At 42.9% G+C, this 15,318-nt stretch overlaps 1 protein-coding gene across 7 annotated transcripts in view; it reads left to right on the forward strand.

The window, feature by feature from the left end:
- Positions 1-15,318, forward strand: part of PLCB4 (phospholipase C beta 4) — a 390,400-nt gene that overhangs the window by 231,895 nt on the left and 143,187 nt on the right. The gene's annotated exons all lie outside the window — the stretch shown is intronic.

Consider the following 15,318-nt stretch of genomic DNA (forward strand, 5'->3'; position numbering starts at 1 on the left):
GCACTGGAGGTAGAAAATTGTACTGTTAACCTGAACAACCCAGGGTTTGGGGCAGTGACCCCCATACAGTGAAAAATGCACAACTAACTTTTGCCTCCCCCAAAACTTAACCACTGATAGCCTGCTGCTGACCAGAAGCCTTAATGATAATGTAAGCAGTTGATTAACGCATATTTTGTATGTTATATGTATTACCTACTGTATTCTTACAATCAACTAAGCTAGAAAAAAAAAAATGTTATTAAGAAAATACTAGGGGGCACCTGGATGGCTCCGGCTGAACACCTGGACTCCTGATTTCCACTCAGATCATGATCTCATGGTTTGTGAGTTTGAGTCCTGTCTTGGGCTCCACACTAGGAAGTAGCATCATGGAGCCTACTCGGAATTCTCTGTCTCCTTCTCTTTCTGCCCCTCCCCCATTTGCTCTCAAAAATGACTATTTTTAAGAACTTGAGGCAAACACATTTATAGTACTGTACTGCATTTATTTAAAAAAAATCCACATATAAGTGGACCCATGCTGTTCAAGGTCAACTATAGTCAGGAGAGGAAAGTGGACACAAGTTTTGTCAAGTAGATACAGAACTGGTTACTGTCCTGTGCAGCAATAAAACTAAACTGTAGCGGTTGTCTTTTCTGTCAGACACAAATCACATGCATCTCTGTGGAACAGAAAACAATGGCAACTTATCTAGCTAACTCTGCAAAGAATCTGGGCCCTAAAAAATAGTAACTAGTAAGTCGAACAAAAGTACACTCTTCTATAGCAATAAATCCTCCTTGGTTAGGCCTCTTAGACAGTGCTCTCTTCAGTGTCCAGAGGATATATAGCCATTTTTTGTCTTATTCCCAGGTTCTGGATCATTTAAAATGAATTGTACCTACAGGGTCAGGGTATTAGCCTCAAAAAGTAGACAGCAGAATTTTGTGTATTACTTGTATTTGCAGTGAGTGATAAAATTGTACTTCTTTAAACTCCACTTCATGCGAATGAATTCCCCGTTCCTAAACACTATGAGGAAATGTTTTTGTTGTTGTTACTGATTTTGGTCTTTTTTTTTAATTTTTTTTTTTTGTTATTTTTGAGACAGAGACAGAGTGTGAGTGGGGGAGGGGCGCAGAGAGAGAGAGAGAGAGAGAGAGAGAGAGAGAGGGAGAGGGAGACACAGAATCTGAAGCAGGCTCCAGGCTCTGAGCTGTCAGCACAGAGCTCAATGTGGGAATTGAACTCACGGACTACGAGATCATGACCTGAGCTAAAGTTGGACACTCAACCAACTAAGCCACCCAGGCATCCCTGATTTTGGTGATTTTTAGGGAGGGTGCTTTTTAGTCCTTACAGTAGAAGTTTCTTCCATGATGAGCATTCACTAGGTGCTCTACAAAGGGTGTTATTGTCTAAATGCTGTTGAACAAACGGTTGTTTCATTTAAGCCCAGAAGAACCCTGTTGTTAGGTCTGTCTCTAGCTTCCTTTTACAGATTGCAGAACCAAGGCTTGCAGTGGTTAAACCCCTCACCCCGGTGCCATAGCCAATCACAGCTGAGCAGAAAGATTCCATGTGCTAGCCTGCAGTGGTTCTCAAAGTGTGGTCCCTGATCAGCAGCACATGGAACCCTTGGTAGAAATGCAAATTATCAGGCCCCACCCCAGACCTACCAAATCAGAAACTCTGAGAGTGGGTTCCAGCAATCCTTGTTTTCAGAGCTCTCTGGGGTGATTCTGATGATGTAGCTCAAGTTTGAGAACCATGAGGCATAGCACGTCAAAGAGTTCTAGACTTCCTTGGAAAGAAAAAAAAAAAATGAATGTATTTAAAGTTCTTTACAGCTAATCTCCCCCAACCAAACGATGCAGATAAAGAGGGGAAACCATTCAAGAAAAGAAACTTTTCTCTTTCCAGAGGAGTTCAACATAATAGATTTTATTTCCCTCTCAGTGTGCCAGGCACAGTGCTAAGCACTTGACCTCAGTCATCTCTTTAAACCCTCAGCTGGTGGTAGGGATTAAGTGGGATTGTTTCTCACATTACACAGATGAGGAAAGAGAAGCCTAAATTAGTTAAGGAGTGGGCTACTATTCAATGTGTAGTGACTGATGGAGCCTGTCCCCAGAACTGATTGATAAAGAGAACACACGTGAATCACAGCTACCTGTCCCATGACTTGGGACCTTGAAATGGCTGCCATGTGCAAATGATGGCATTCAAAATACGGCACGTTAGTGCACTGAGTGTTTTAACCTGAGGGAGTTTGAGAAAATAGCAAGTGCCCTCCTTCTACCTGGAAGAAGGAAGCATCCTTATCTGCAAAGACAAAGGTACTCCGAGAAGAATCTGAACAAACAGGCCTTTCTTAAGATCCCCCAGTTTACTACACTTAACCTCATACTCCTTGACCTATCATATTTCTACATGACCATCCACACTGTTCATCATACCTAATACAGAAATACTCAGATTTAACCGTTTTTTTCCGGTCTTCATTTTCTTATGCAGACTCCCATGTCTTGTGTTAAAAAAAAAAAAAAATCATCTGAGTAAATGTGAAGATCAAGTTGGCTTTATTCAACAATTCATGAATTTCATCTACGCATCCAGCAAACAGGAAGGGGCTCTGTTGGTTTGCAGGAAGGGAAAGGTTTTTTAAAGCAAAGAAGAAACAGAAAACGGGACTTACTAGTGAAGAATGCATTGTTTTAGGCAAAGTTGCCCTCCTGCCTGAGGGGACGGAGGGGATCTATCAGTGGACTACATACTAGTGCTGACCAGAAAACCCCAGGCTGGCTGGTTACAGGTCACATTACTTAGGGAGATTGAAATTGCAGTAAGGTCAGGTATTAAGTCTTGGTTTTCTGACATGGGGTCTTAATGTAAGTGACTCCACTTGGGGCATATGGTTTTCTTTTTAATCATACATATAACTTATAGTAAATAAATGTGTATGTTCTTCTTTTGCTAATCTGTCTTTGTCAGTTTAATTTTCAGACCCAGCCAGGGACCCTAAGAGGATTAAGGAAATTTTTTTCTTCTTCTACACAGTTTTTTGAAGATATGTATGATTTTCAAATATTTATATACACACACATATATATGTATATGTATGTGTGAATATAGATGTATATATACATACATATGTATATATACACACACATATATATATGAAAGCTACTTAAGTCTTTTAGTAACCTATGTGCTGTATGTATCTCAGACCATAATTCTTTATATTACTATATCCAGGAGTTCTTAATTTGATTCTTTTAAGGAGATGAGGATGGAAAGAATTTATTTTTCAGATATTTGCCCCTCCCAGCAGATAAGTGCCTCATTAGTGCTCCTCAGAACACTAAAACCTCTACCTTATAATCAATAAGTATCCGCCTATAGAAAAGTATTAATCAGGACTTCTTTAGCCTTTAGTTTATTGGGGGAAAAAAAAACCCAACTAGGTACAATGTACTCTCTGGAAGGAACATAATATTTTCTTTCAATCAATGAAAATAGACAAGAAATATCCTCAGTAGGGAAGTCTGTCTCTTAATACTTAATATTGATAGATTAATAAACACATGGTTTTTACACTTAGTCTTAAGGCCATAGATAGTAAATAATTGCTCTGAAATGATAGTGTATCCGAAACATGTAATGAAGTGTGTGGGTTGAGCCAATATGGCTTTCCCAGGTGGGAGGCCAACGTGCTCTTTCTACTAAGGAATTTCCCTGACGACACTTTGCTGGCTCCTCTCCTGCTCTTCTGTAGATCTTCTTCTCCCAAGTACCTAAAAGGGCGGATGATCCTCTTAACTCTGTGAAATATAAAAAGGAGCCTAGTTTTTGGATACTCCCCCAAGCCAGGTCGCCAGGATATTGTTTGCAAATAAAGAAAAGGTTTGTAGTACATGGTATTTAGGGTAAAATCTTTACAAGAGAGCTCTTTCTTGAAAAGTCTGAAATACACATAGTTGGTTAAGGGCATAGGTTTGGAGTTAAACAGAAATTATCTTTACCTTTGGATTTGCTACTCAAAACATGGCACTATAAGCCAGTCTTAAACCTACTGAGCATTAAGCCACAGCTTCCTTATCTGAAAAGTGGGGATGATAGCACCTACCTTGCAGGGCCATTGTGAGAAATAATTAAGAGGGATATTTTTAGAATGTGAGTGTATACCTGTCTTCTGGTTAAACCTTCAGTGGCCTCCTACCTCATTTCAAATAATTTCTGAATTCCTTCCATAGCTTATAAGCCCCCATGTGACCTGCCACTTCACTGAGCCGTGGATGTTCCCTGAAAATACCAGGCACACAATCCTCGGGGCCTTTGCACTTGCAGCTCCCTCTCTGGACTGCTCTTCTGTGAGCTCTTCATGCATGCGCGCACAAGTTCACATACACAGACATTAGCCTTTTAGGTTTTGGGGGTTTTTTTTTCCTTCATATTTATCAGTTCTGATAGATTGTTTTTTGTTCATTGTCAAAATTCCCCCTAGTGGGTCGCCTGGGTGGCTCAGTCGGTTAAGTGTCCGACTTCGGCTCAGGTCATGATCTCACGGTCTGTGGGTTCGAGCCCTGCGTCGGGCTCTGTGCTGACAGCTTGGAGCCTGGAGCCTGCTTCGGATTCTGTGTCTCCCTCTCTCTCTGCCCCTCCCCTGCTCATGCTCTGTCTCTCTCTCTCTCTCTCTCTCTCTCTCTCTCTCTCTCTCAAAAATAAAGAAACATTCAAAAAAAAAAAATTCCCCCTAGAATATAAGCCATGAGAGCAGATACTTTGTTTTTATTTACTACTCTATCTCCAGCAGGGAATTCATTCATTAAGCACCTCCAGCGATCCAGCTATTCCTTAGCTACACATCTGGGACTCACTTTTTTTTTTTCTATTTTAAGTGGTTCCTAATGTTTAAGGAATTCTAAGGGTACCAAGGAGCTGGAACTGGAGGTCCTTCTGTGGGGGGCTCTGGAGAACGGTTAGCAAGAGGTCCTGTCTGTGGCAGCCGTGGAGGTATGCCACTTACGTCTCCTTCCGGGGGACCCTGCCACTAGCTGTGTGTCACCAGACAACCTCTAGCTGCTGTAGCTGCTGATGACATTCATGCTGAGATCCCCAGCCAGTGAGTGACCTGGAAGAGATTCTGGAACCGTTCCTTTTCTGCCCCAGATGAGGCCAGTGGGCAGTGCTTGCTCCAGGGCTTCCACCCACCTGGTGGAGACCCTTCCTCTCTCCCCTCACAGGTCTTAGTTCTGCCTCATGGTTTGAAGGCTCTCCCTGTCTGCTCCTGCCTCCTCTCCCTTATCCCTGATGCAGTTAGCGCTCCCTTCAGTGTAGAATGATGCTAAGCCTTTGGATCTGCAGTTTTCTACAGCTCTCGTCTCACTATAGAATTCTCTGGGTGATAGCAGTGGACTTTGTATACATGTTTCAGTAATTTCTGCACTTTTGCAGACTGCAAGAAGCGAAAGAGGATTGGCCCTAAGATCCATTGGGACTGTGTCTTTGAGGCCCAAATATAAGCTGTTTCAGAAGACAAAGTGTAAGGGAGTGATATAGCATGCAGCTGGTGTAAAGGCAGGCATTTTTAAAAGCTGAATTACTGAAGTAGGAAATGTGTATATTCAGAGGGAAATTCCATGAAAGTCCTTTGAGGTTCCTTTCCCTTCAATGACTCTGTTCAACTTGGACTACCATCTCCAGATAGCAATAGCTCAAAACATTCTTTCCTCGACCTGCTTCTTCAGATATATGTCTTCTCTGTCACTTTATTTCTAATCATTTGCTCAGTGCGGTTTATAATTCTGGAACAAATTGTGGTTTAATTAGGAGCGTTTTACTGAAAAGGATTTTCCAGCTTGTGGTCATGCTCCAAGCCCATCTGCCAAGAGCACATCTCCTGTTGTTCTTAGAATTTTAGGTGGTGGCCAGGGGTGTGTGGGGGGTGTTAGAGAAAAAGTTATTCGGGCACTTGTTGAAGAATGATAGGGCAGACTATGGTCAAGAGATGACTGCAGCGGAGGTTATACACTACTCGGGGAGAGGTTGAGCTCCACTCTGAATACAATGAGGAAGGGGGGGATTTATAGCCAAGGAGCAGGTGGAAGTCACCTGGAGACGGTGGAAGTTGAGGCACCTGATCAGATATCAACAGTGATCGCATCCTGACGGTAGGAGATTCTGGCTAAACCAACTTAGCAGGATTCCAACTAAAATCAATCAATGCAAAGACAGACATGGAAGCCCAAAAGTGGAGGTCTGGCTGGGAAGAAGATGCAGAGGACCCCACCTAAGGGTTGCTCAAGGAGAGAATCTTTGGTGGCAGGGGAGAGGTATGGGGAGGAAGGGGACATATTTGATTTTAATGTTTGTTGTAAATATTTATTACAAAAGTAGTTCTCTTCCTCCCTGGCTCTGAGTAAGTTTGTCATCTTTAATTTTTCCTTCTTTTAATTGCTAAAGTCACTAAGTTTTGACTAACATGACAGTTTTCCTGTCCAAGTAAATTACTTTCAGTGACCACCCACTCCGCCTTAAAAGTGTGTTTCGTTGACCTTGTTCTTCCTTCTGCAAGCTAAGACGTAGTGACTGAATATCCTAGGAATAATTGCTTCAAGTGTTCCATGGCAAGAATCAGGGAGCCCGTCCCAGTGTCCTGCCACAACACAAGAGCTCTCTCAGAATGTGACATTCCAGATTTGGCTTCAGAATACCCACATCAGAGGTTCTTCAGGGAGGGAGAGGGACAGAGACACAGTCTGGCATCTCACACTGGCAGACCTTAAAAATTTAATCCCAGAGCTTTACGTCTGTATCTGGAAGTAAACGGGAAAGTGGAAATTCACAAATACTGATTCCCATACTTTAAGCAATCAGAAACACGGAGTTTGACTCTCTTATGTGGCCCCTCCACGCACATCCTCCCCCGATGCCAATTCAAATCCTACTTGAGCTGACTACAAATTACCACAGCCAAAAATAGGGTCAGAGGCCTTGTTAATAATAAGCACCATCAAGTTAAATTTCAGGGTTTTAAAAGATATATAACTTGAAAAATCAGGAAAGGTGTTATGCTTTTCCCTTGCTGCTTTTCAGTAGCCTTCATCGACTCTTCTAAGCCAGGTCACTTGGAATGTTGAGGATTTTCTTTCCTTTCTTTCTTTCTTTCTTTCTTTCTTTCTTTCTTTCTTTCTTTCTTTCTTTCTTTCTTTCTTTTTTAATTTAAGTAGTCTCTACATCCAACATGGGGCTCGAGCTCACAACCCTTAGGTGAAGAGTTGCGTAGTTTTCTGACTGAGCCAACCAGGTGCCCCGACATTCTTTGTTTCTGAAGAAAGGAAAAAATGAAATGGTTGGGGGAAAAAATGGAAAAAGTGAAATGATTAAAATTTTCCACTTGATACCAGAAAAAGAGTTCACTGTATCTCCATCATTGCTGAAATGAGCAAGTTACATGCTCATGGATGGTTATTGAGGGGGAGACATTTTCATTTCTGTTCCTATAAAATTTAGAACAACATGTCTGGCACCTTGTGCAGCTTGCCAAATAACTTCCTGGATTGCCCTCTCACCATCTGAGAGCATCATCCACCCCGTCAGGGAGGTGCAGGGCAGGGGCTCCTAACCTCAACAGTATCTCCTTGGGTCACTACTCACCAACTGAAGAGGCTAGAAGCTAAAACTGGGTTCTGAGGGCTGAGCCTGTGTGCCTGATTTAGCCTGAGGCTGGCTTGTGCGGGGAACAAACATGACCTGACCTCCTTGTGCAAAAAACAAAATTTCACTGAGCCGCGTGCAGTAGTAATTTACAAACTCTGGATTTCCTCCATACTTCAGCTCCCAGATTTGCATTCTGGAGCAGTGGAAGTAAGCACACAGTAGTACTGTTGCTCATTGTGAAGAGATGCTCTCCCTGCCGCCACGGAGATGTGTCTCTGCTGCTTATTATCTGTGTCCTCTTGGGCAACTTGCTAACCTCAGGATCAGTTTACTCATCCATAATGTAGTGATGGTGGTATTTACCTCCTTTGTTCTTGGATGATTAATTGTAACCGATAACTGGCAACATTAGTAATAGTTACTGGTACAATGTTATTAACAGTCAAGAAAAATTTACTGGGTTCAGATTATGCCTGAAGCACTCAAATGCCCAGAGGTAGCCTGTGAAATGGGCAGTTGTTACTGGTTGTTCTCCCTGCTTTTGGGAATGAAGAAACAGAGCTCAAATAAGCTTGTAAGTGTCCAGCCACATCTGGATCTGGTCTGTCTGATCCTGAAACCAGTGTGAAATGCCCAGTGGTTTCTGGTGTCCATGAAGTGATTTTTGTGCTATTGACACATGTTTCTACCACATCCCAAAGTAAGCTGTGACGCAGAGATGCGTACCACTAGATAGGATGAATGGAACAGGGGTTTAGCCTGAAGGGAGGGAAAGAAATATGTGAAGGACTTCAAATTACAGGCAAATTTAGCAGTCAGTCACTCTGTGGACAGCAAAAATGTTCCATAAAGTTGACAAAAGTGAGCTTCAGAGCTGCTCCTTGTGATCCTAGTTGCCAAAGCAATGCAGGAAAGGCCGTCATGAGACTGTCTGCTGGATCATAAAGGAAGCAACAGATCAGGAAAAACCATTTTACTTGGTACTAGATCCTAGAAAACACTCTGACGTGATGTACGCAGCTGTGAAAAACACCCCTCCGAAATAACCTGTTAATAAGTACCATCTGTGCAGCTTGGGGGATTCACAGGGAGGCCTCAAGACATACTGTAATAAAACCTAAAAAGTTTCCAGCGCCTTCTAACCCTAGTGATGGTTACTGGCATTCGGTGACAAGAAGAGCGGAGCCTCCAGATACGACTGCTGAACAGTTACCTGGGCCCAGCCCTGACAATGGCACCCTCCCTTCTGGGCCTCAGAGCAGGTACGATTCAAATGTGTGCTTTGGTGGAGCCAGCAATCCCAGCTCTGCCCTGTCAGCTATTCTGTACTGGACCAGACGCTACATTGCTGTGTCTTGACAGCCTCCTTTATAACATAGGAGTAAGAATAGTACCCTCCTCGTAGGAATGGTGGGAGGTGAATAAGGTAATGTGTCTGAAGTGCACGTAGCATCGCCTGGCGCTCAGTAAGCATATCTGCTAGTAAAAGCTGGCTCAGGGGCACAGAGGCAGTACTCTGTGTATTTGGTGCCACAGACGCCTTGGGGGTTGCTTATCAACATACCAAAACTGTATATATCCATCTTGGTTTCTGGTTGAGCATTAGATAGGCGGAGCAAAGGTTTATATTCAGTCTAAACAGTTTAACCTAGTAGGGACATCTGTCTAAAGAATCAAAGGCCATGGAAAGGAATACAAAAGCTGTGAATGCTCTTAATGTTACGTGACCAGTCTCTTCACAAGGTAATAGTGCATAGCAACGGTCTGGGTTGGAACAGCCATGACCAGTGTCTTCCTGCTCCTCTGTAGAATGTGAGCTGAGAAGCCCCAGTGTCTATCATCTCACAGGGTCTATAAATTAGAAGGGAGATTAACAAATGCAGTGAACATTCTGGATCCTTCCAGGGGGAAACCATACCCATGAGGGTAAAAAACAACTTCTGGACCCATCTGTTATAGCAGGTCTATAAATCATTTCTGCTGACAGAATGTCATCACCAAGGGCTTTAGTTCTAACTTGAAACCAAGTAAAAAAATTGTGATTCTGAGAGAGGAAGCGTTTGTGCAGAATCAGAAAGGCTCCGCTACCTCTAGCCAATTCCTCTGGAATAAAGAGCTGAAATAAATAGGCCATGTGGCATCACTTGGGCTCTGAAGTTCCAGGATCTTGATAGAAAGCACTAGCTCCTGGTTAACCATTCCAGACTCCACCTGTGTCCCTAGTCTGTCGTCTGTTTTCATGCCAGTGGTTTATAATGTTATCGAAGTTTGATAAGACCTCTAGTGGCGTTTCGGTAACTCATATGTCACTTGTCTCTCTCCAACTTTAACAGAGCCCTTTTCTCTTCCTGTCAGTTCTTATCAAACCAGGAAACAAGGACAGTGAGCCCCAAGTTTCCCCAAAGGTGGAGCCTGCAAACGCAGGGTTCGTTTACTGACCGTCCAGAAATCTGCTGGTAATAGGCACAAATTAAAAATCACCTTTGTTGCACAAGATTTGTTGATTTGTTTCCAGTACTTTATAGCCCCATGTGGTTCTCATGGCTACCATGTGTAGCTGTGCCCGCCTGGCACATTTGCATCATCACTGAAAGTCTATTGGACAGCACTGATCTAGTCTAAAGCCTTGCGGAATTGGCAGAACATTTAAATGAGATGGTATTTGTGAAATGTCTTGCACAATAGCCCCAAATTAAATAGTACTAGCTGTTTTCTAATGACTACTACAATTTATTCAGCACTTAGCTTGTCCCAGGTACTTAGGCTTTCTCAATTGTGAGAGCCCTGTAAGGTTGGGATCCATTTTCTTAATTTTACAGATGGGAAAAGTGAAGCTTGGTGAGGTTAGGCAGCACCACCACCCAGATTCTCCAGCAGATGCCTGCTAAGGAGACTGGCACTGGAGCCCAGGAACTGTGAACTACAAAGCCTGGACCCCAGCACCACCTCTAGAAAGAGAGTCCCCTTTCTAGAAAACAGGAGACTCCTGCTATGATGTGAATGTCTCCACCCATTCCACCTCTCTTTATCTCCCCATCCAGTCACAAGCACAAAAGAGCCTCTGCACAGCTGTTTAAGTAAAGTGGTGTTGACACGTTGATTAGCCAGCCCCAAGTCCCTTTCCCTAGCTGGTGGTAAGACTTGACCATTCCCTGTTTGATGATGAGGCCCCACAGTAGAGAGTTGTAGCATTTGTAATGCTGGTGAGTAATGACGGTGGGCAAGAGGGCAAGAGAGCAAAAGGTAAGAAAGAGCACAAATAGGGGCATCTGGGTGGAGCAGTGTCCGACTCTTGAGCTCAGCTCAGGTCTCAGGGTCCTGAGTTCAAACCCCGTGTGTGCTCTGCATTGGATGTGGCGCCTACTTAAAACAATAAATAAATAGACACACAAGTAAAATAAACTCAACCACCTGTTACCTGGAAGCCCCACTGAATACCTGCCTCCTCTTCAGAGTATTCAGTCTGCTGAGATTTCTGCCATTCCTCATATGAAGAAATGGGATTAAATTGTGTTTCGCCAGAATACTTTTAGAATTGAAACAGGAAAAATATTTTAATGTACGTCATCTCGAAAGTGACCTAAATCTTTGAAAGACAGGTTGTGATATTAAGTAATGTTGAAGTGGCATGTGTTAATAGGGGGAAATATGCTAAAGACAGTGTTGAGACACACAGCTTTTAAATATACTCTAGCCCATGGGGCGCCTGGGTGGCTCAGTTGGTTGAGCATCTGACTTCAGCTCAGGTCATGATCTCGCAGTTTGTGAGTTCGAGCCCCGCGTCAGGCTCTGTGCTGACAATTCAGAGCCTGGAGCCTGCTTCCAAGTCTGTGTCTCCATCTCTCTCTGCCTCTCCCATGCTCATTCTCTGCCTCTCTCTCTGTCAAAAATAAATAAACTTTAAAATATATATATATACTCTAGCCTTGATGAAATGGCAGAAGTGCCTCAGGAAGCCCATCAGAGCACCGAGCAGGGTTCCTTGAGGCAGAAAAAGGTTTTTGCCTGTAGTGATTCCAGCCAGAGTGATTCTTCGCGCCTCTCAAATAAAATGCCTCACCCTGGTCCCCTGCCTGTTCACAGTTCCACAAAAGGAATTCCTGTGCCTTTCACCCTGTCTCTCCCAGGGGCCTAAGGAAAGAACGAGGTTGGGCTGGAGGAGTTAACTAGTCCTTGAGCTCTAAAGTGTGGCTGTGTCGAATTTTAGGAGTCCTGTGAGAACTGAAATTCTGAGCTCCCTGGAGGAAGTTCTGTTCTGGTTTGTCTCCTTACTAGAGAATCCCTTCGCCATTTGTTAACTGCCAAACGGGTTTGCAAAGGAGGAGACCAGCTTCCTTTGATGACCCACCCCCCTGCCATGCCCAAGTCTGGAGGGCGGTTTTCCTGACAAGGAGACTGAGAATATTACTGCCTCAGCTAGGTCACAGGGCCACAACCCTAGTTGTGGTCAGTAACTCTCCTTGTGACTCTGTGTGAAATTTAACACAGCTGGTAGGGGAAAAAAAGAATGGAGATTGTGTACTTAAACTCACCCTGAGGGCCGGGTTCTTCTGCGTGTTCCTGGGAGTGGAGAAAAACCTAAATAGATTAGGTTTCCTTCCATGATTGCTGCATACTCAGATTTGTTCTGATTTTTATGGGGAGTTTGAACACGTTTAGTCCAAGAATCTTGTGGACAGAGCAGACAACATTATTGTGAACTTCGTTGGGAACCTTGTCTTTAGCATGGGTCAGGGCTCCTTGGAGCTCCCACAGAGAATTTCTCTTCTGGCAACTGCTTCTCCTAACAACCAATGTGTTTTTATCTGTGAACTGTATGGGTTCCTAGTCAATGGTGTTTTCTCCCTTTTTGCTTTGGTTGCTAGGGAGCCCAGACCCAAATTAGTATCCTGTTTTAACTGTTTGGGATCTTATGGTAAGCCTTTTTGGAGCTATCTTTTGTTTTGACCTTACTCTACTTTTCTACCTTATTTTTCTTTTCTTTGTCCAGATTCTTATCCTGGTTTGGAAATGATTTCCTTGTAGTGGCATTCAAACACTGCTCCTGGTCCAGTGGGTATTCTTGGGAGGTACCTCAAAGCCACACCCAAACTCTGAGATGAGCTTGTATGAATTATAAAAAGGAGCCTGTCTGCCAGGCAGACAGCCTCATTGCAGTGCCCTTGTATTTGTACATCTGTCTATGGCAGCCTTCCAAGGACTGACCCTGATGGATTCTGGGCTTGGTACAACCCCCTCAACCTGAGTAATTTCTTGTTTATCTGTTTTGTCTGTTGGCCTACTGAAAAATGTTTTATTTGAAACAGGATATCGTGTGTTCATTTATTTTCGAGCGCAGGACTTTAGTTTCAGGGTGCCTTTGATGTGCTAGGCACTCAGAACGCAAATGTGAACCAGAATGTCTCAAGGACCCTGCCATGTGGAAGTTACACTCTGGTGTGAAAGCCACACGATAAGTCAATAAACAAAGAAATAAAAATAATTGCAGATTGTGATTGGTGCAATCGAGGATATAATCAGGATACTGTAATAGAGAATAAAATGAGAGCCTTTTTAAGGAGGTGTTAAGAAAATCCCCTCTGAAGACAGGTGAGGCCAGGTCTGCAGGATAAAGAGGCTCTACTTATGCCTAGGGCAGTAGGAAGGGACTTCCTAGGTAGTGGAAGCTGCAAGTGCAAATGCCCTGAGGCTAGAAAGAGCTAGGGAGGAGTCCAAGGAAAAGAGTTCCCATGGATTGAGTGAAGCAGAAGGAAAACAACAGAAAGTGGCATGATAAACAGTCTGAAGGACCCAGATTGTCTAGGAACTTTGAGACCCTGGTAAGGAGTACGATTTTATCCTAAATAATTCAGGAACCCATTGAATGGGTTTAACGCACTGATGAAAAGTTTAAAGAGTCGATCCGGCTGTTGTGGGAAGAAAGAAGAGAAGCGGTAAGATCAGACCTTGGGTGCAATAATGATGGTTTGGACCGAAGTGGTGGTAAGATGGAGTAAAGTGGATATACATGAAATATGAAGGAGACTCGTTAATGGAAGTGAGAGAGGAAAGTCAAGAATACTCTGGTTCAATAAATCAGTAGATACTGAACAGGAAGAGGTGAAGAAGTCAAACGAATATAGGAGAATGTGTTCTGTTGTGCTAAGGGCTAGAAGGATCAGGTGAAATGGCCCAAGAGTGGGATGTTAGGAATTGAAATTTCAAGGCGGTAATGATAAGCTCTGGGGGTACTTCGTAACTGACGAAGAAAGAAAAAAAACATTACAGTTACAGAGGCCAAGGAATTGAAAGTTCCACCTCAAAATAAGTTGAAAAACTATTCTTATCATGTGTGTTTCATGGATCACTACAGATCCTTATTTAGAGTAGGATAGAGTGCACATAAATAATAACTATGGTGGCTGGTTCATTGTGGGTCTACTCTGTAAATACCATTTTAGGACATACTTTTGAATGTTGTGCACCAGAATTCTGTACTACCATAAAGATACTGCTTGGGGAGTATTTGAAAATGTGTGAATTCTCCTATTTTAATTAGTTGCTGATTCTTGTTTCTCAATCAGTAATGACACCAGACTCCCTACCACTTTGTAGGTCAAGTTTAATACCTTTTGTGTGGCATACAGTACCCTTCTGATCTAGCCTTATTATGTGTCCAGTCTCATCCACTGCTACTCTTGTGAGGTAGTCTAACCACACCAACTCCTCAGAAGTTCCCACTGTCGGATCAAGCCTACATGTCCTTGCAAATGCTGCTCTCTGCTCCTCATGGATAACTTCTACCCATGCTCTAAGACCTATATAAAGTGTAATCTTCTGGGTCAAGCCTTTTCAAAAAGGTCGCACCATTCAAAATGCTATCATTGTGGGTCATGTATTGGCAATATCATGTTGTTAGTAATTTGCTGCCACAAATGTAAATTTGAACCATACGTTATGGATAGTAGCTACAGTTTGCTGAATTGTAATTGTGTGTCAAGTACTTTACGTTTATCAACTCCTTTAATTCCTACAAGCCTGAAAGGTATGTGTAAATACCTCCATTTATTAGATAAGGATTCTGAGACTTAGGGCTTTTCTAGGAGACGATAAAAAATAAATGGCAGAACTGGGTTTTGAGTCCAAAAGCAAAGGTCATCCCATGCCCTCATTCTTTGTATTTTTCATTGCTATGTGTGCAGTGCTTAACATGTATCTGGCATGGAATTGAAATGGGTATGATATTCTTCTCCTGTCAGAAGACCACCCAAACAAATTTGAAGTCTGACTTTGTACAAGGCCCCTGGGACTCCAAATTCTGACACTTTATGGTGGCCCAGTATCTTGACATTGGATTTACCTTGATGAATGTCTCTGCTTCCCTAAAATTTAGAGAGCTCTGTTTTGATTGGTGAAATCTGAACTACCCTTAAAGTCTTAATCCTGTAATTGCTCTTTATTTGTTTTAAGTCACTGCCCTGATCCATGTTTGGCAGACAGGTTCCCTATTGTTTGCTCTGTGATTATCTAAGAGGACAAGTTCTTTAGATCATGAGAAGGACATGTGGATTTGTTGACACATGGGTGCCAAGGCTTGGTGCAATGCAATCAGAGGGCAGAAGGTATCTGGGTTCATTTCCTGAATATTCTTTTACTTTCATTGTTATAAAATTTTCCTGCCGCTCATAAGCACA

This window comes from Panthera tigris, chromosome A3 (assembly GCF_018350195.1).
Source record: "Panthera tigris isolate Pti1 chromosome A3, P.tigris_Pti1_mat1.1, whole genome shotgun sequence".
In the NCBI taxonomy this organism is placed as follows: Eukaryota; Metazoa; Chordata; class Mammalia; order Carnivora; family Felidae; genus Panthera; species Panthera tigris.